Source organism: Budorcas taxicolor, chromosome 7, assembly GCF_023091745.1.
Source record: "Budorcas taxicolor isolate Tak-1 chromosome 7, Takin1.1, whole genome shotgun sequence".
Taxonomy (NCBI): domain Eukaryota; kingdom Metazoa; phylum Chordata; class Mammalia; order Artiodactyla; family Bovidae; genus Budorcas; species Budorcas taxicolor.
This window is the reverse complement of record NC_068916.1, coordinates 24,953,177-24,973,042: the sequence shown is the minus strand read 5'-3', so window position 1 is coordinate 24,973,042 and position 19,866 is coordinate 24,953,177.

The following is a 19,866-nucleotide window of genomic DNA, read 5'->3' as shown; positions in this document are numbered from 1 at the left end:
CCATCTTTTCTTTTGCACAGGCCAAAATAGGATTGTTGAAAGGAGATGTGGTAGGAATCACCAGTCCTACACCTTTGAAGTCCTCAATGGTGGCACTGTTCTCTACTATCCTCCCAGAAATGCGGTGTTATTTTTTGGCTTACTATTTTTTTAAATAGGGAGAGAGTGCTAATGGCTTCTGGTTGGCCTTTGCTACCATAATAGCCCTCACTCCTCACCAGATGATGATGTTGTGCATACAAGTTTGGGTATTATGGACTTACATTATTGGTAGGCACCAAATTTGTTGTCATGTTGTATAAAAGTGTAGTAAAATGATGTCCCCCTTATGCATGGTCTAAGAAGTAGACAAAATTAATGAAATTATAAGCTCTTGAGAAAAGAAATGTTTGAGCATTTAAGGTTGGAAGATTCATTTGGCTACTTGTATTATAAAGGAGTACCTAAGCAGAGTACCTAAGATAGCACAGTTAGGAAGTACAGTTTAGAGTGTGGCAGGTCAATGTAGTTATAATTGTATATTATATTGTTAATCCTTTTATTTGTTTCCCGTTTTAGGTTTGCTATACTGTGAATTATTGAAAAACTTACCAGCAGGTGGTAGCACTGTTTAACAAATATACCCTGATCACAAAACAAGCATTTGTGAATGAATTATTGGCTACAAAAGCAGCAAATTTCAAACATGTCAGAATACTGGATTATGACCCAAAAAATCCAACTCCTGGTCCCAGTCGTGTTTTTAATTATTGGCCTTATAACCTTGCAAAATAAATCTCATAGGGTTTAAATAACATTGTAAATAAAATTAGTATACTAATAACTATCTTGGCATTTGCTATTTTAAAGGTGGGAATAGAAAATGATTTTAAAAATTATTAAGAGAAAGGTAGGAGGCTATATAAATGCAAATATCATTTCTCTGTCTTTGTTTTTTATTTAGGCTTTAATTTTCATGCATTAATTTTAAGGTATTCTCTTGCTAGTTGACAATGGTGGCCATCATGTTGGACCTTAAAAGCTCTAACATAAATGTAAAATAATTTCTCATTGGTCATGTGTTCAACTGTTTTTTGACCATTTTTCCATCCTGTTTCATTTCCATGTGGTAAAAGATGTCAAAACTCCAGATTTGTTAGGTCTGAGGAAGAGTAGCTCAAGCCTCTGAGTCCCGTTTTGCACATCCACTGCTTGCCTAACCTTTGTGTGTTCATGAGCTAAGGAGGAAAAATCTAATGGGAACCTAAATAACTTCAAGGTATTTTTTTTTTTAATGGAAGTAACATATATTTAAAGTATAACGATCATAGTTCGCCAGCAGTTTACTGAGCATTTACTGTGTAGAGAAATGTACTAAGCACTGAAAAGATTAAAAGATACAGACTCCTAAAAGTGAAGAATGCTTTTTGTTGTTGTTGTTTCTTCACAGATATTTACTGATCACTATCAGTAGACCAGGAACTTTACTAGGTACTGGGGATCTAGACCATATGGGACATACATATTTTCAAAGCTGAAATTTCTATAGTTGAGTTGAGGATCACCTATCAGTAAGAGTAAACAGATATAGTATATGAGATAGGAGATAAGAGTTGTCAAAGGGAATGCACAGCTGGAAGGCAGTTTAGATTAAAGCCAACCTGGGCAAAATTGAAGGAGAGAAGAGATTCTAGGGGTATAAAACGATACTTACAGATACATGAGGTAAAGGTGATAAGTATACAGTTAAGACTATAGTCTCTGGGTCAGAATGATCTGTCATAAAGTAATAATTCTGCCACTTACAGACTGAGTGAACTGTGGCAGGTTACTCTGATTTTTTGATTCTTGGTTCCTTCCTCTGTAAAATGTAGATGATAGTAGGACATCTATTTTATAGGGTTATCGTGAGAATCATATGTGAAAATTAGTATACAGGAAACTCTAAATAAGGAAAACAAACAGATTTTTTTAAAGTCTATAAAACATAAGAACAGTTAACATAAGGCACTGAATGCTGGCCACTTAAGTTTGTATTTATTAAAGCAGACAAAGGGAAGTGTAGATTCTTGTATAGAAAGAGATGTAGTGAAAAGATACTTAAAAGGTTTTATAGGTGTTTGTACAGGGTGTTTTAGAACAAAGAAGTGGAGGCAAAAGAATCAAGGTCATTCAAAGAGTTTAAATATGAGATCATCAAAGCTTACATTTGAGTACAGCATTTGGAAAGACTTGGTAATGAATTGGATATGAGATCAAAGGAGAGAAAGGCTTAAGAAGTCATTCCATTAACTTGAGCCTGGGGAACTAGGGTCTCTTCCATCTCCTGCATTGGTAGGTGGGTTCTTTACCACTAGCACCACCTGGGAAGCCCAGGGAACTAGGGGGATGGTTGTACCTTGGGCAAAAATAGGAGTTTCTTTATGTATGAGTAAAGCAAATATATTTATATTCTTACGGGAAAGAAGGTGTAAGAAGACACATGACAAAAAGCAAAAGGGTCCAAGATCAAGGCTGGACATTTCAGTTGGGAATAATCTGCTGATTTTGAAAGTGTTCATTGAAACCAGTTCCTATAGGGTGGTTGAAGGTACTAGAGAAAAAGGAAAAGAAAAATTCACATAAGTATATTCTAAGAAAGAATATCCTTTGCGCTGACAGAACATTTGAGAAAGTGATAAACTTACAAACATCACAGCTGGTCAAACTCTATTTACGTGAGCTAGGAAGAGCAATTTCCCCTTCCTGTGCAAGACTTTTGCCCAGGTCCTTAAAGTCCCTGTAACAAGGACATGAGTTGACTAATAGTTCTCATACTAACACATTATAATGAGTTTAGTATCTGGCTAAGGCATGTACAGTAATATCAAATAGCAGATACCTCATTTTCTGTTAAAATGCAGTATTTTCTGTTTGTATCCTTTAGAAAAAAATTTAGTTGCCCCAGGTTTTCCTTATAAAGGGAATGGACCATCTCTCTGGAAAAAGTTGACCACCCATAAAGCCTGCAAAAAGATGAAACAGTAAAATCTCTTTCAGTGGCTCTGGGAAGACTTCTCTAAGATGCTATCCCCATCGCCGTGTTGGGCAACGATCCTCGATATCAGAGTGACATGCCACTAACTTTTACCAACATGCTTACAACACTGTGTAGGTATTATCTTCTTAGATGCGACTGTGACCCTGATGTGAAAGGCCTTAAGGATAATAAAGACTTGAAAATAGCAGTATTAAAATCTAATTTATATAAAGTCACCAACTTTGCCAAATATATGCACTCTAGTGACCACTATGATAGTGGTTCATGGTGTAGACAATCTCCATGACCCTGAAAATTCTCTAGTACTCCTTTGTCATCAATCCCCTCCCCACATCTGGTCACTGGCAATCATTATTAAGCCTTCTGTCTCTATAGTTATAACTTCTCTAGGATTTCATATAAACAGAATGGTACAGTATATATTCTTCTGCCTGATTTCTTTCACTTATCATCTTATTTTTACAATTCAGCTTTATTGTTGCCCGTTTCAGTAATTTGTTCCTTGTTTTTCTTTATTGACTAAATTCATACTTTACTTGAAATTAATTTTTCCATAATATATGTTTCCAGGATCCAATCCGGAATATCACATTACGTTTAGTTGTTCTGTCTCTTTAGACTGGTTTGGGCTACAGCAATTCCTCAAACTTTTCGTATTTATAACCTTGACTTTTTTGAGGAGTACTAGTTGGGTATTTTAAATAGTATCTTGTTTTGGTTTGTCTGGTGGTTTTCTCATGGTTAAGGGTTTTTCAGAGTATAACCATAGAGTGAAGTAGTTCTTAATCTGTCTTGTCAAAATGACTTACTATTAATGATGATAATTTCTATCATTTGGCCAAGGCAGTTCTTTTTAATATTCTGCTCTGAAAAGTCACTTCTGTTTCCATTCTGTACTCTAGAAGCAAGTTGCCAAGTATAGCCTGTATTTAAGGGTGGAGAGTTAAGCTTCACTCTCTTTAAGGGGAGAGTGTCTATATAACTTACTTGGAAATGTCTCGTATGAGAGATTTGTCTCTTATCCCCTATTTATTTATATAATCATTCATTATATCAGTATGGTGGTGGTTTAGCCACTAAGTTATGTCTGACACTTTTCAACTCCATGGACTGTAGCCTGCCAGGATCTTCTGTCCATGGGGTTTCCTAGGCAAGTATACTAGAGTGCGTTGCTATTTTCCTTCTCTAAGGGATCTTTTGGACCCAAGGATTGAACCCACAATATTATATCAGTATAGACTCATATTTTTATTTTATAATTTGGCTTATCATTCTAATACTACATTATTTGTATTTGATTGCATTACATTATGTATTTGATTGCTCAGATTTTTCCAGCTTTGGCAGTTGGGAACTCTTTCACTAATGAGATACATTCATTCTTTCACTGTTAATTATAGTATTGGCTATAGAGATTTTGTATATGTGTTTTATCACTTTGTAAAAGGTTGTTTCTATTTCTAATTTGTTGAGATTTAAAAAATTTAGACTAGATATTGGATTTGGTAAAATAGTTTTTGTGCATCAATTGAGTTGATTATATGATTTTTTTTCTTTTTAATTTGCAAATATTGTGAATTGTAGTCTTTTTTTTTTTTTTTTTCTTTTTTGGAATGTTGAATCAACCTGACATTCCTGGGAAAAACTCTTCTTGGTTATCATTCTTAACCTTTATTTATTGAAAACTTTGGAACTTTTGCATATTTATTCATGAGAAATATTGGTCTTTTTCTTGCATGTCTTTGTCTGATGTTGGTATCAGGGCCTCATAGAATAAGCTGAAAAGAATTCTTTCCTCTCCAATTTTTTAAGACATTTTTGTATAGAATTGAAATTAATATTTCTTAATTGTTCAGTAGAATTCACCTTTGAAGTAAACTGGGCATGGTATTTTTAATGTATGGAAGTTTTTAATTATGTTAGATTACTTCAATACATTTAAGGCTATTCAGATAAGCTATTTCCTCATTAGTGAGTGTTGTTTGTCTCTATATTTCAAGGAATTTATCCATTTCATCTACAATTTTGGGCTTATTTCTGTGAAGTTTTCCATAACATTTTATTTTGCTTTTAATATTTATAAATCAATATTGATGTCATATCTCATTTCTTTTTTAGAATTTAATTTTTGAATAAATGAAATAAATAAATTTTAACTTTTGAATTGATAAGGAAGATGTGGTACATATATAAATGAAATATTACTCAGCTATAAAAAATAATGCATTTGAATTGGCTCTAGTGAGGTAAATGAAACTAGAGCCAGTTATACAGAGTGAGTTAAGTCAGAAAGAGAAAAGCAAACATAGTGTATATTAATGCACATATACAGAGAAGGCGATGGCACCCCACTCCAGTACTCTTGCCTAGAAAATCACATGGATGGAGGAGCTTGGTAGGCTGCAGTACGTGGGGTCGCTAAGAGTCGGAAACGACTGAGCGACTTCACTTTCACTTTTCACTTTCATACATTGGAGAAGGAAATGGCAACCTGCTCCAGTATTCTTGCCTGGAGAATCCCAGGGATGGGGGAGCCTGGTGGGCTGCCGTCTATGGGGTCGCACAGAGTTAGACACGACTGAGGCAACTTAGCAGCAGCAGCAGCAGCAGCATGGAATCTAGAAAAATGATATTGATAAATTTATTTTTAATTGGAGAATAATTGCTTTACAATGTTTTATTGGTTTCTGCCATACATCAACATGCTACTGCTGCCAAGTTGCTTCAGTCGTGTCTGACTCTGTGTGACCCCATAGACAGTAGCCCACCAGGCTCCCCCGTCCCTGGGATTCTCCAGGCAAGAGCACTGGAGTGGGTTGCCATTTCCTTCTCCAATGCATAAAAGTGAAAACTGAAAGTGAAGTCACTCAGTTGTGTCTGACTGTTCGCAACCCCATGGACTGCAGCCCACCAGGCTCCTCATCCATGGGATTTTCCAGGCAAGAGTACTGGAGTGGGGTGCCGTCGCCTTCTCTGATACATCAACATGAGTCAGCCACAAATCTACACATGCCCCCTCTCTCTTTAACCTCCGTCTTATCCCCCAGCCCCCACCATACCCCACTAGATTGTTACACATATCTCATTTTTTATATTGGCCTTACTTGCTCAGTCTGGCCAGATATTTATGAATTTTACTGAACTTAAAAAAATAATTTTTGGTTTAGTGATTTTTCTTTATTTTTTCTCTTTTATTTATTTCATTGATTTTTTTCCCTCTAATCTTTTAACTTCATGATTTGAGTTTAATTGGCTTTTTCTAATCTTCAGCTGGAAGCTTAAGTCATTGATATCTAATATCTTTTTCTTTTCTCATATAGGCATGCTGCTGCTGCTAAGTCACTTCAGTCATGTCCGATTTTGTGCGACCCCATAGATGGCAGCCCACCAGGCTCCCTCGTCCCTGGGATTCTCCAGGCAAGAACACTGCAGTGGGTTGCTATTTCCTTCTCCAATGCATGAAAGTGAAAAGTGAAAGTGAAGTCGCTCAGTCGTATCCGACTAGTAGCAACCCCTTGGACTGCAGCCCACCAGGCTCCTCCATCCATGGGATTTTCCAGGCAAGAGAACTGGAGTGGGGTGCCATTGCCTTCTCCTAATATAGGCATTTACTGCTATAAAGTCTTCATGATAAACAGCTTTAACAGCATGTCATATGTTGTCTTCATTTTTGTTCAGAGAAAAATATTTTGTAATTTGCCTTTTAATTTCTTCTCTGAACTACAGACTATTTAGAAGTGGTCAGTGCTCTATAGGCTTCTGTTGTCGTTCAGTCGCTACGTTGTGTCTGACTCTTTGTGACCCCATGGACTGCAGCACAGCAGGCTCCTCTGTCCTCCACTGTCTCCTGGGGTTTGCTCAAATGCATGTCTTTTGAATCAGTGATGCTATCTAACCATCTCATCCTCTGCTGCCCCAAAACTGTCTCATTTAAATCTTAGAATTCAATGATTTGTTTTATACGTTTACATAGATATGCAACCATAGCCACAATCTAGTTTGACATTTCCATCACCTAAAAGGAGTCCTGATGTCTGTTTGCAGTAAATCATGGTTCTCATTCCCAGGTCCTGGCGATCACTGATCTACATTCTATCTCTATAGAGTTAACTCTATATAGAGTTATATTGCCTTTTCTGTGTATTTCATATCAATAGAAGCATAATGTGTCATTTAGAAGTATGTTGTTTAATTTCTAATATTTGTGAATTCTCTGAATTTCTGTTATTGACTTGTAATCATATGCTTTGTATGATTTTTATTCTTTTTAATTTATTGAGGCATGTTTCACAGCTTAGTATATCATTTATTCTGGAGAATTTTGCATCTACACCTGAGAAGAATATGTGGTTTTGTGTGGTGAATGGAGCATTCTAGAGATGTCAGTTATGTCAGGTTGAGTGATAGTGTTGTTCAAGTCCTCTACAACCCTGCTGATTTATTGTCTACTTCCTCTTTTCTTTATTGTGAGTGTAGTACTGAGACCACCGATTTTTATGGTTGAGATCTATAGTCTTCCCTTTAATTTTGTCATTTTTTTTTAATGAGATGTGTTTTGGGGATATGATGTTAGGTATTTATATTTTTATATTTTCTATTTTTCTGTTGAATCAACCATTTTTATCATTTTTTGGTCTGATGGTATAGTTTCTTCTGATACTGTTATATTCATTTCAGTTCTCTTATGATTACTATTTGCCTGGTTCAGCTTTCCCTATTCTTTCACTTTAAATCACTTTGTGTAATTGAATCTAAAGCTTATCTCTTGTGGATAGAGTACAGTTGTTGGTGTTTTCCAGTCGTTAATTTGTGTCCGAATCTTTGTGACCCCATGGACTGCAGCACCCCAGGCCTCCCTGTCCCTCTCTATCCCCCCGAGTTTGCCCAAATTCATGTCCATTGAATTGGTGATGCCATCCAACCATCTTATCCTCTGCCGTCTTTTGCCTTCATTCTTTACAAGCATCAGGGTCTTCACGGTTGTATTGCTGTTGCTCGGTCGCTCAGTCATGTCTGACTGTTTGTGACTGCCTGGACTGCAGCATGCCAGGCTTTCCTGTCCTTCACTGTCTCCCAAAGAGTCTCCTTTGACTTTTGTTCACAAAGTGATTCTGCTTTTTAATATGCTGTCTAGGTTTGTCATAGCTTTTCTTCCAGGGAACAAGTGGCTTTTAATTTCATGGCTGCGGTCAGTTGTACTACGTTATCTATTTGGTCTCAATTTTGCCAATCCATGCCTTTTATTGGATTGTTAATCCATTTACATTTCCTGTAATTATTGATATGGGCAGATTAATGTCAGCCCTTTTGCTATTTACTGTTCCTCCTTTACTACCTTATTTAAGTGGGTTTTTGGGGTATCACTTTTTAAAGTTAGTTTCTCAATTATACATCTTAATTTAAAATAACCTGCCTCAGATTATTCCTAATTTAATTGCTATGATATGAATTCTGCTCCAGTATGCTCCTTCTTCTCCCTTGTTCTTTGTGATACTACTGTCATATATATTTATCCTGAAGTATTATATGATAGAAGTTATAAAATATAGTTTTGCAAGAATTTTTACACTTTAACATCAGTCAAATGAAGAAAAAAGTATTCTTACTTTCTCTTATATTTATCTAAGTAATTAAACTTTCCTAGTGTTCTGTATTTCTCCATGGATTTAACTTACTGTCTAAGGACACTTCCTTTATGCCTCAAAGATTACCTTTAGTATTTCAGGCAGGGCAGGTTTGGTAGCAATGAATTCTCTGTCTGGTTATTTGGAAATGTCTTCATTATTTCCTTCTTTGAATAATAGTCTGAATGAAGAATTCTCGATCGTCTTTTTTATATCATATAGGCCTTATTGTTGTTAGGAAGGTCTGGTCTGGTTCTTACAAGTAGTCCATGGTATTCTCCTATTAAATATAACAATTTCACAGAGCACCAGCATCACAAAGTCATTCTGTCACTATATGAATTGAGAAAAATGAAACAATTCTATAGTCATGTCTGAACACAGATGGAAAAGAGAACATTGCCAAAACCACAAAAATGATCAGACACATCCCACCCACGGTTAGTGTGAGTAACTACTGCTACTTCACCAATTATAGGTTAATCTTGTTTTATTCTTCCTATTTTGCAGATAAAAAACTTTTAAGATATGATCACAAAATTTCCTCTGCTCATGAAATCATCTAATCCTTAGCCAAGCCATATTTCCTTGAGCTTCCTTCTAAATCACCTAACACAAACTCAAATCCTGTAATACCCTCTTACTGAGACACTCTATAGTTCCCCATGGTGTGTGGTCTCCTCCACTACAACACATTATAAACCTAATTTTGTTCAATTACACCTGAATTCCCAGTCTCTTTGGCCAAAGGACATTGACACCTGAATTAGAAAGGATAAAAGTTAGGATGGGCAAAGACATACCAGTTAAATGCAACCAAAACTAAATTATGGACAGTAACATTAATATCAGAAAAGTATTAATTCCAAGTTAATAAAAGTGAACAATAAAGGATAAAGTTTACAAAAAAGATTTGCTGAAAATCTGTATTTTTCAAAATGACATAAAAATGAGAAAGAAGATATTCCTGGATTACTGTAGTTCAAGACTAGCATCGAGCAAGATTTTTTGGTAAAGGGCCAAATCAGTAGACATTTTCAATTTTGCAGACCAGATCTCTTCAAGTACTCAGCTTTGCCATTTTAGTGTAAAAGCCATCACAGGCAATACACATGCAAATGAACATGACTGTGCTTCAGGAAAACTTTATATATAGATATTGAAATTCAAATTTTTATATAATTCTCATGTGTCACAAAGTATTCTTCTGATTAAAAAAAATAATTACAAGATGTGAAAACCATCTTTCCTCATGGGATGGTACAAAAACAGGTGATGGGGACCTGTGAATCTTGCTTGCTACTTCTCTAGTCATTGCATGGCTCACAGCCTCACATCTTGCTGTTATGTTACTTCCTCAGTGGGCTCACAGCCTCACATCTTTACCATAATGTTCCTTTCTCAGTGGGCTTCCCTGGTGGCTCAGACAGTAAAGCATCTGCCTTGCGATGCAGAAAACAGGGTTCAATTCCTGGTTTGGAAAGATCCCCTGAAGAAGGAAATGGCAACCCACTCCAGTATTCTTGCCTGGAAAATCCCTTGGATGGAGGAGCCTGGTAAACTCTTTGCAATGCCTTATCTAATTACCTTTTAGTAATAGCACTCTTGTCTATCCTCTTTTCTACTTTTTGTTCCCCTATTGGACTTAAAGTAATTAAATAAAACTATGTGTTTAATTCATTTGTTTGTTCTTTGACCCCTGCCTCCCACGTCCACTAAAATGTATACATCTTGAAAATTAAAATTTTCAGTTTTGTTTACCATTTCAGCCCCTTTGCCTAAGAGTGTCTGGTGTGTTGTATGTAAACGGCAACCCACTCCAGTATTCTTGCCTGGAGAATCCCATGGACAGGGGAGCCTGAGAAGGCTACAGTCCACGGGGTCGCAAAGAGTCGGACACAACTGAGTGACTTCACTTCACTTCATACAATGGGAACATCAGAACCATGGGAAGAATCATACAACAGCAGATGACAGTAGTCACGTGGGTCTAGGGTTGGTCAGATGTCATTGTCTCCAGTTTTTGAGAATATACGTAGGAGATCCCTTTACGTTGCTGTTTTGAGAACTCAGGAAATAGCTTGGGGAAACCAAGGGCAGGAGCATGAGAGCTAAAAAAAATTAAACTTTTATTCAATGGTCTGAGATACCAGAAGAGATTTTTCAAATCAGAGAATTTAGCATAAAAATCTAGTCTGGATTAAATCTTTGTTTCATTATGGCTAGCTGGCAAACTTTTATAGATAGTATTATATTGGATATAGATAGAAACTATAATTTTATTTTCTGAGTTCCCATATCAATAATTTATTCATTCTTATCTTAATTAGAAAACAAGAGGAGAGTAGAAAGAGCATATTAGTAATGATTGCCTTACAGGAACACTGGGGTTTTAACTCAGGAGAACTCTTTTCATTTGTGGATGCATGCTCAGTCACTCAGTCGTGTCCGATTGTTTGCGACCCCATGGACTGTAGCCTGTCAGGCTCCTCTGTCCATGGGATTCTTCAGGCAAGAATACTGAAGTGGGTTGCTATGTTCTCCTCCAAGGGATCTTCCCAACCCAGGGACTGAACTTGTATCTTCTGCACTGGCAGGCAGGTTCTTCACCACTAGCACCACCTGGGAAGTCACTTTTCATTTGAATTATTTAAACAGCATTTAAAGGGAGGCTCCTGTGTGTTGCTGCTAAGTCACTTCAGTCGTGTCCGACTCTGTGCGACCCCACAGGCGGCAGCCCACCAGGATCCCCCGTCCCTGGGATTCTCCAGGCAAGAACACTGGAGTGGGTTGCCATTTCCTTCTCCAGTGCATGAAAGAGAAAAGTGAGAGTGAAGTCGCTCAGTCATGTCCGACTCTTAGAATGCTCCACTGATTTGAAGATGTGCAGGTAGTAAGCTTTTTTGGATATGTTTGTATAGCAAACACACTTTAACTGCCTAGAGCAATAGCTTGGGTTGTGTGATAAACACCATGAAGATCTAAAGCCACTTGAAACTACTTTGTGGGGCTGCATATAACAATTTGCATTTTTTTTTAATTTTTAAAAGCTAATTTTTTTGAAGTAGACATGTAAACAGAAAGTAGATCAAAGTATACAAATCAGAATGTCAGATATCCAGGAAAAATATCTTCAATGATCTGTGTCCTTATTTCTAGAACAACCAAGAGTAAAATGTGTTAGTTTCTAATGTGTATTCCTCATCTGCCTAAAAGCCTGATAAGCAAAGTTAGGGATTTTTCCTGCAGATCTATTGCTAAGGAGTATAGGACTTTCTGAGTAGATCCATTCCTGGTTTATAAAGTGGACTTTGACTGTGGGTGGGAGGACAGGATTCTGAAACTTCTTCCTCTTTGAGAAGAACTACTTACTTTCTTAATCAATTTAAAAACAAGTCAGGCTCGCAAATCAGATGCATTCAGATAGGTCTGTTCATATAAATGCAGGGAACACTGCCGGCTGTAGGATGAGGAGGAGGGGCAACATGGGCAGGGGCACCACCATTGGAAAAACATAGTTGTGTCCTCTGTCCATGGAGTTTTCCAGGCAAGAATGCTGGAGTTAGTTGCCATTTCCTCCTCCAGAGTATCTTCCTGACGTAGGGAGTGAACCCGAGACTCTTGTGTCTTCTGCATTTTCAGGCAGAGTCTCACCACTGAGCCACCTGGGAAGCCTCTCTTAAACGACTATCAAAGCGCATTTATAACACAGGCCTGGTCTCACCAGTCTTGCCAATTTAGTAAACGAAAGTATCTAGATTTGTATGTAAGATCTTTCTGATTTTTAGATGTCAATGAGTAATACAAGATATTTAAAAATCCTATGTAGGTTAAATACAATTCCATGTAGGACTCAATCTTCTGGCTTCCAGCTTGATGGGAGACTTCTGAACACGTTTATTGTTTGAGCTAAGATTACAGTTTGAGCTATGGTTATGTTCCCTGGTAGCTCAGACAGTAAAGCCTCTGCCTGCAATGTGGGAGACCCGAGTTTGATTCCTGGGTCGGGACGATCCCCTGGAGAAGGAAATGGCAATCCACCCAGCACTCTTGCCTGGAAAACCCCATGGACGGAGGAGCCTGATAGGCTACAGTCCACGGGGTCGCAAAGAGTCAGACACGACTAAGCGACTTCACTTTATGTTCTTTGACGTGATCATAGAGCTACAGTGCAGTACCAAGTTTGTGGTATTTGGGAGTATCTTTGCCATTCTGAGTGCCATTGCTAAGGAAGAACAGAAAAAAAATGAAAAATGGGATGTGGATTTGAGTACATTTGTGTTTCTTGAGTCTTGAGTTAAGATTCTGATTCTCTAGATAAAGAGATAGGTATAAGCCTAGATGTAGGTTATAGATAAATTCACCTCTTATTCCTGTGTTTATCTTCCTTGGCAATGCCAGTCTTTTAGCGTGGGAAAGACATTTCAGGCAATGTAAACTTCAAATCCTAGTATACCCATGTGACTATGTGAAACAACAACAACAACAAAAAGATGTTTTTTGGAGTTTAAAGTTTTTGATAGATATTTTGTAAGCATTTAAAGTGCTGTGTTGTTATGTTAGTAGCTTAGTTGTGTCCGATTCTTTGTGACCCCATGGACTGTAGCCCCCCAGGCTCCTCTGTCCATGGGTTTCTCCAGGCAGTAATACTGAAGTGGGGTAGTCATTCCCATCTTCAGGGGATCTTCCCAACCCAGGGATCGAACCCATGTCTCCTACATCACAAGCAGATTCTTCACTGTCTGAGCCATCAGGAAAGCCCATTTAAAGCAGCAGGTAGTTGTAAATAAAATAGTATAATTGAAACCATGCTTTCAGAACTATACAGGTTAAATAAACTTTTGAAAACCTGAAAGGGGAATGAATCTGTTACAGCATGGTTTTGGGGAGAGTAAATTCCAAGTACTAAACTATTTATATTCCAAGGAACATTTAAAATGCAGTCCTTTCATAAGTTACAGACCGCTTGCCTGTGGTCTCTTCTCCCAGAGAACAAGATTTGGCCATGAGGAGTATTTTCACCATTCTTGGAGCTTAGTGTAGCTGTTGAGCCAAGTTACTTAGAAAGGAAAAAAAAAAAAAAGAACATGATGTCGGGGTTGGGGGAGCATATTTAATACTACCTGGACACCTTAGAAACACAGGACCACACTGCATTTGAAAAGCCTGACTGCGATATATTTCCTTTTTTTCCTGATCTCCTAATCGGAAACTTCCCTGGTCCTTTTCGGAGACACTTGATGGAGACCCAGCAAAGAATGACCCCACACAGACCTCACGGGGACCCTGGGGCAGTAGACGGAATTTCACAGGCAATCCATCCTCCCCTTCCCTGGACTTCTGATGCTTGATTTTCCTCTCTAACTGCCAGTTTTTGGAGGCTGAGAAAAGTTTTTAGTGTGTGTCTGGAGTCCCTAGAAATGTGTCAGTCTTGGATAACACATTTCCCTCATTCTAACTTGTACATAGTAGTTCCGTTTAATAATATAGATATGGCCATAAAGATACATTTCCATTTACTGTATGGCTATTTCTCACCTCAGTAAGACCATATCCTACATTTTTTATGTCATTGTAAAAGCTTCTTAATAGGTTTCTTCTTAATACTAAAGTGTTAAATAGGCAGTCATCTTTTAGCAAAAAGCATGATAAAGGTACTATGTGAAAATATTAAAATGATCAAAATGCATACTATTCTTTACTGCAGCCCGCAGGTTCTGATAGCACATTAACAAGTTAGTTGTTTAAGTAGATAGCAGTATTGCTCATCTCCAGGCTTGAAACTTGTCTGTATGGTTTCTGACTTTAAAGCGCTATTCTAATTTATTGTAGTATTTCAGGCTGTGTCCTTCCACAGTCCTGCTTAAACTGGACATGGATACTATTTACTAAACAATTTAATCATGCTCCCCTGGGCAAGCTCTTTCAGTCAGCAAATAAATTCCGGTTTCAGACTTTCAAGCTTCTCCCAGTTTCCCACGATTACGTTAGAAATCAAGCTCTTTAAAGAAACTTTTAGACTAATCCAGTTCCCTTTTCACTTTATATCCATTCCATAGCTGCTTCTCCTTTAAGACCATGTTTTTCAACCCCTCCATGGGAAATTTTCAAAATTTTAATCTCAAAAGGTTTTGCTCACTGTGTTTAGAAGCTGGGTTCATCAGCCCAGTAGACATCTATTGCCTTTCTAATCTTGACCTGTCTGCCCAGCTCATCTCTTCATCTTAAAATGATGTCTCCCTCCTCCCAAGAAGGCTCATGTCAAAAGCACGCTTCATCTCAAGTGCACATAAAACAGTTTCTCCTTGAATATTCCAATCAGAAACCTCACTCACACAGGGCTATAGAAGAATTATTCTAGGTGACCCTCTGCGCTTCACCTCCAAGGAGGCTTCTTTGGTATATATTAAGACAGCTCTTTGTTTCTCCTCTTCTCTCTTTAAAAACAATCACACAAACAAAATCCTTATTTTGTAATTTACCCGACAACACAAGTAGAAAAATGAACCTGAATGAAGGGGTGTGGTAAGTGGAATCATGGCCCCTCCAGAGGAGTCCATGTCCTAGTTGACCTGCAAACATGTCACTTCACGTGGCAAAATGGATTTTGCATGTGTGATTATGGCCCTTGAGATGGGGAGATGATCCTGAAATATCCAGGTGGACCCGATGTAATCTTCATAGTCCTTCTAGGTGGAAGAAGGATGTAGGAGACTGGGTGTCAGAGTCAGAACTTTGAACCTGCTTCTGCCTTTAAAGATGGAGGGAGGGGCCAACAAGCTAGGGAATGTACGTATCCTCTAGAAATTAAAGAAAACAAGCAAAGATTCTCCCCTAGAGCCTCCAGAAAGGAAAGTGGCTTGCTGACACCTTACTTTTTAACTCAGTGAGAGTTGTGTCAGAATTCTGACCTCCAGGAATGTAAAATAATAGATTGGTGTAGTTTTAAGCTACTACATTTATTGAAATTGTAATTGAAATTTAAGGGAATAAGGAGACTTAAGAAGTATGCTAATAGTATAAATATCCTAATTCTTCAAATAGTAAGAAGCCATCTGCCATATAACCATATGTATATATGTGCATATTTGTATGTACATATTATATATATGCATATATATACATATGAGTTAAGATATATAAATATATATATCATAAATGATAATGTTCTGAAAACATTTCAAAATCTAAAATATACTACCTTAAGATATGCTGAAAGGATAATTGTCTTCTTAGTTTCATAGTCCGTTCTGGTCAACAAAATAAAACATCAAGCATATGTCTACACACTATAACTTAGAGTTCTGTCACTCAGTCAAAGGTCTATGCCCGATATTCTGTTCAGTTCTGCAGTAAGCCAGCTGTCACACTTTCAGTTCAGTTCAGTTCAGTCACTCAGTCATGTCTGACTCTTTGCGACCTCATGAACCACAGCACGCCAGGCCTCCCTGTCCATCACTAACTCCCGGAGTCCACCCAAACCCATGTCCATTGAATCGGTGATGCCATCCAACCATCTCACCCTCTGTCATCCCCTTCTCCTCCTGCCCCCAATCCCTCCCAGCATCAGGGTCTTTTCCAGTGAGTCAGCTCTTCACATCAGGTGGCCAGAGTATTGGAGTTTCAGCTTCAACATCAGTCCTTCCAATGAACACCCAGGACTGATCTCCTTTAGGATGGACTGGTTGGATCTCCTTGCAGTCCAAGGGACTCTCAAGAGTCTTCTCTAACACCACGGTTCAAATGCATCAATTCTTCGGTGCTCAGCTTTCTTTCTAGCCCAACTCTCCCACCCATACATGACTACTGGAAAAACCATAGCCTCGACTAGACGGACCTTTGTTGACAAAGTGATGTCACAGTTTACAAACCATTATATACACTTGGAGTTTGAATAAGAGTCAAATGTAATAATTCATGTGTCTTTATAGTCTGAAAATTACCTCTAAAACTTTTACTCCCTGATGATAAGCTAAAGATATAAAAATTCACTCTAATGGTAAAAGTTAATTTTTGAATTTTTAATCAAATAATTAATTCTAATAATTGAACAATTTTAATTAGGATTTATGTGTTTAGTTATAAGTGTAACTGTTTTTAGTGAACCAAAGACAATCATTTGCATTCTAACCTCTGCTGTTTTTCTTAGCCTTCTTTCCAGTCACTTATTAATAACATGTTGTTAAACATTCATTTTAAGTAACACTGGGTAATACTAACTTTGTAAATTTTGGTAGCTATCAAGTGCTTAATGAAGTGTAATCTGGTGGAATAGCTTTGCTTATAATAAATACCATAATATCATTGATAATATAATAATAAGGAAGCTAAATTAATTATGATGCAGACATAATATAGGAGTTATTTTTTATAAAAATGGTACATGTCCACTATAAAATTTAAATAAAATGAAAGATTATAAAAGGGCAAAACAAACTATTTCTAATGTTGATATATTACATATATTTGGGTAGAAAATAAATAGAAAAAATATAACAGTGTAATTATACTGCATATGGTATTTCCAGTAAAAATTTTACATTTTATTTCACTAAAATGTAATAGTTGACTGCACAACTTAAATTGAAACAAATGCTGATGTTTGACCATTGTTTCTCTACCACAAAAGCTGTCAATTTTTTAAGAAGTGTTTTAAGGTCATGAAAAATGGTTAGAAGAATGTTCAGATTGGAGATATTGGACAGTATGAACATTCATTATGATAAAAGATGAGAAAACAGTGTTCTTCTATTTTTGTTTTCACTCTCTGGATTGGTGCAGACCCACCTCCCACTGCTCTTGCCCTTGTATGGTCCCCTCCAGCTCTGACTCACAGGTAATCAGCAGGATACAGTGAAGGTTAAAGAGTATTACCTCCATGATCACATTGTATAAGATTTTAATGTCCATCTTGCTAGGGGTCAGATCCTTGCAAAATGTTACAATAAAAACCTCAGTTTCTTGCTGGTTATCCCCACTAGTTCTGCCCTCACTTTCCTCCTCATGAGTCCTTTTAGAAGACAGTTCACAAGACAGCTTCTTGATTTGTCACAGTCAACAAGGGAGAGAGTTTTAGTAAGACAAATTGTTTCACTTATGGCTGGTTTTATTTCTGACAAATGAATGACACTGCCTCCTAAGTCTCATTCCATCCTTAAAATTCACCCTGTTGCTTACCCTAGGGACTGGAGCTGATAAGAGTCTGTGTAATGGGGGCTCAGAAGTTGTTAGACTTCACATACAACTTAGCAGGCAAGCTCCTTACAACCATAAATATGGTTAATTTAATACTTATTCATCTCTTAAAATGTCATCAGTCATTTGAGCAGTCTCAGGGCTGTCTGAGAATTTACTTGTATTTGGAAGAACCTGCAGTAAAAATCTCTGAGTTTTTCTTAATTACAGTGGTCATAGTTATTTAATTTCAGAAATGAAAAGATCTATCTGCTAAATTGGGCTTCCCTGATAGCTCAGTTGGTTAAGAAACTGCCTGCAATGCAGAAGATCCCGGTTTGATTCCTGGGTCAGGAAGATCTCCTGGAGAAGGGAATGGCTACTTGCTCCAGTATTCTGGCCTGGAGAATTCCATGGACTGTATAGGCAAAGGAGTTGCAAAGAGCCAGATATGACTGAGAGACTTTTACTTTCATCTGCTTAATCAGGGAGCTTAATTTGTGTAACTAACATTTGAAATTTTCCCATGACCCTCATCCATTTTCCCTTTGTGAGTTTAGCTTCTGTAATTCCACTAGATTGCTGTTGGGCTGTCATTCATGTGGTCCCACTTCTCCCACCCTAGAGGTATGAACACCAGTAGGTGTGATCATGCCCAACCCCTCCACCCCAGGCCATGATTGAATGAGAGAGTGTTGGTGTGCTCAGGAAAGACCACGGCAACTTTGGAAATTGCTATAAACTTTGGGGAAGTTATTGAAATTTTTGTTTAAATAAATTTTAGTGAAGTTTCTGTCACTTGCAACTGAAATAATTGTGACCAATATAATTTGTTTTGCATTTGGAATTCTTGATAAGAAACACTTTTGCTTTTGGCTTCTTCATTAAACTAGATATATTTATTTGATTCCCTGAGAATTGTGCCCTAGTTTAATTAGTTAAATGTTGGTTACTTAAGTGAGGATGTGTGATTGGATCTCTTATTCTGTGTTCCAGACTGCATGAAAAATATTCAATGAAAGTGTTAGTAGTTCTCTATGTCCTCAAATATTTATAGCAATTACATTTAATGTAGCTCAGTATCTTTATAATTTTTAGGGCATGAATGATACTCAAATTCAAAGGCTAATTTGTTTCTAAAACATTTTTTATAATGATTAATCACACATACATTTTGAACTCTCACAAAAATGAGGTTAAATAGAAAGTGAACATTTTTAGTATGGAAGGTGAAATTTGAGATGAAATGGTCAGAAATATTTGTCAAATATAATACCATGAAAATATTAATCTTACATTTTCCAGGATATTTTGATACTGTGTCAACATAACTATGTATTTTCCTTGTTTTGTAAGCATTATGTTTTAAACATTGTGTAATGTTACTTCACTTTGTAAGTGCTAAGGAGATAGTTCTTATGATCAGAAGAGAGATGTTAAAGGTTTACTTAAGTAAAGTTTTAAGTCTTGGTCTTTTTCATGTGGCTGTTTTACCTTCAGATGCTGCTCACCCTTTATTTTAAGTGCTTCAGTCACTTTTTTTTGTTCCTCTATTCATTTATTAAGCAGCTTCCCTGGCAGCTCAGTGATAAATAATCTGCCCGCAAGTGCAGGAGACCCAGGTTTGACCCCTGGGTTAGGAAGATCCCTTGGAGAAGGCAAGAGCAACCCACTCTAGTATTCTAGCCTGGGAAATCACACGGACAGAGGGGCCTGGTGGGCTACAGTCCATGGAGTCACAAAGAGTTGGACACGACTGAGCAACTAACATACTGGGTGGTGGGCTGGATGGACATGGAGGTAGGAAGGAAGAGGTTTCAAAAATGATTGTTAGGAGTCTAACTTTGCACCAAAAATGGATGCTGATCTCATTGACTCAAGTAAAGAAACATTCTCCTGTCAATGATCACAACCTTTAGAACCAGTTTTCCTGTGAACTGTCCCCCCTTCCCTCACTTGATCAACATTTCCATATTCTCCTACATAAAACTACCCAGACCAAACTAATATGTTACCATGTGGATGACTGATTCATCAGATGGTGCAACA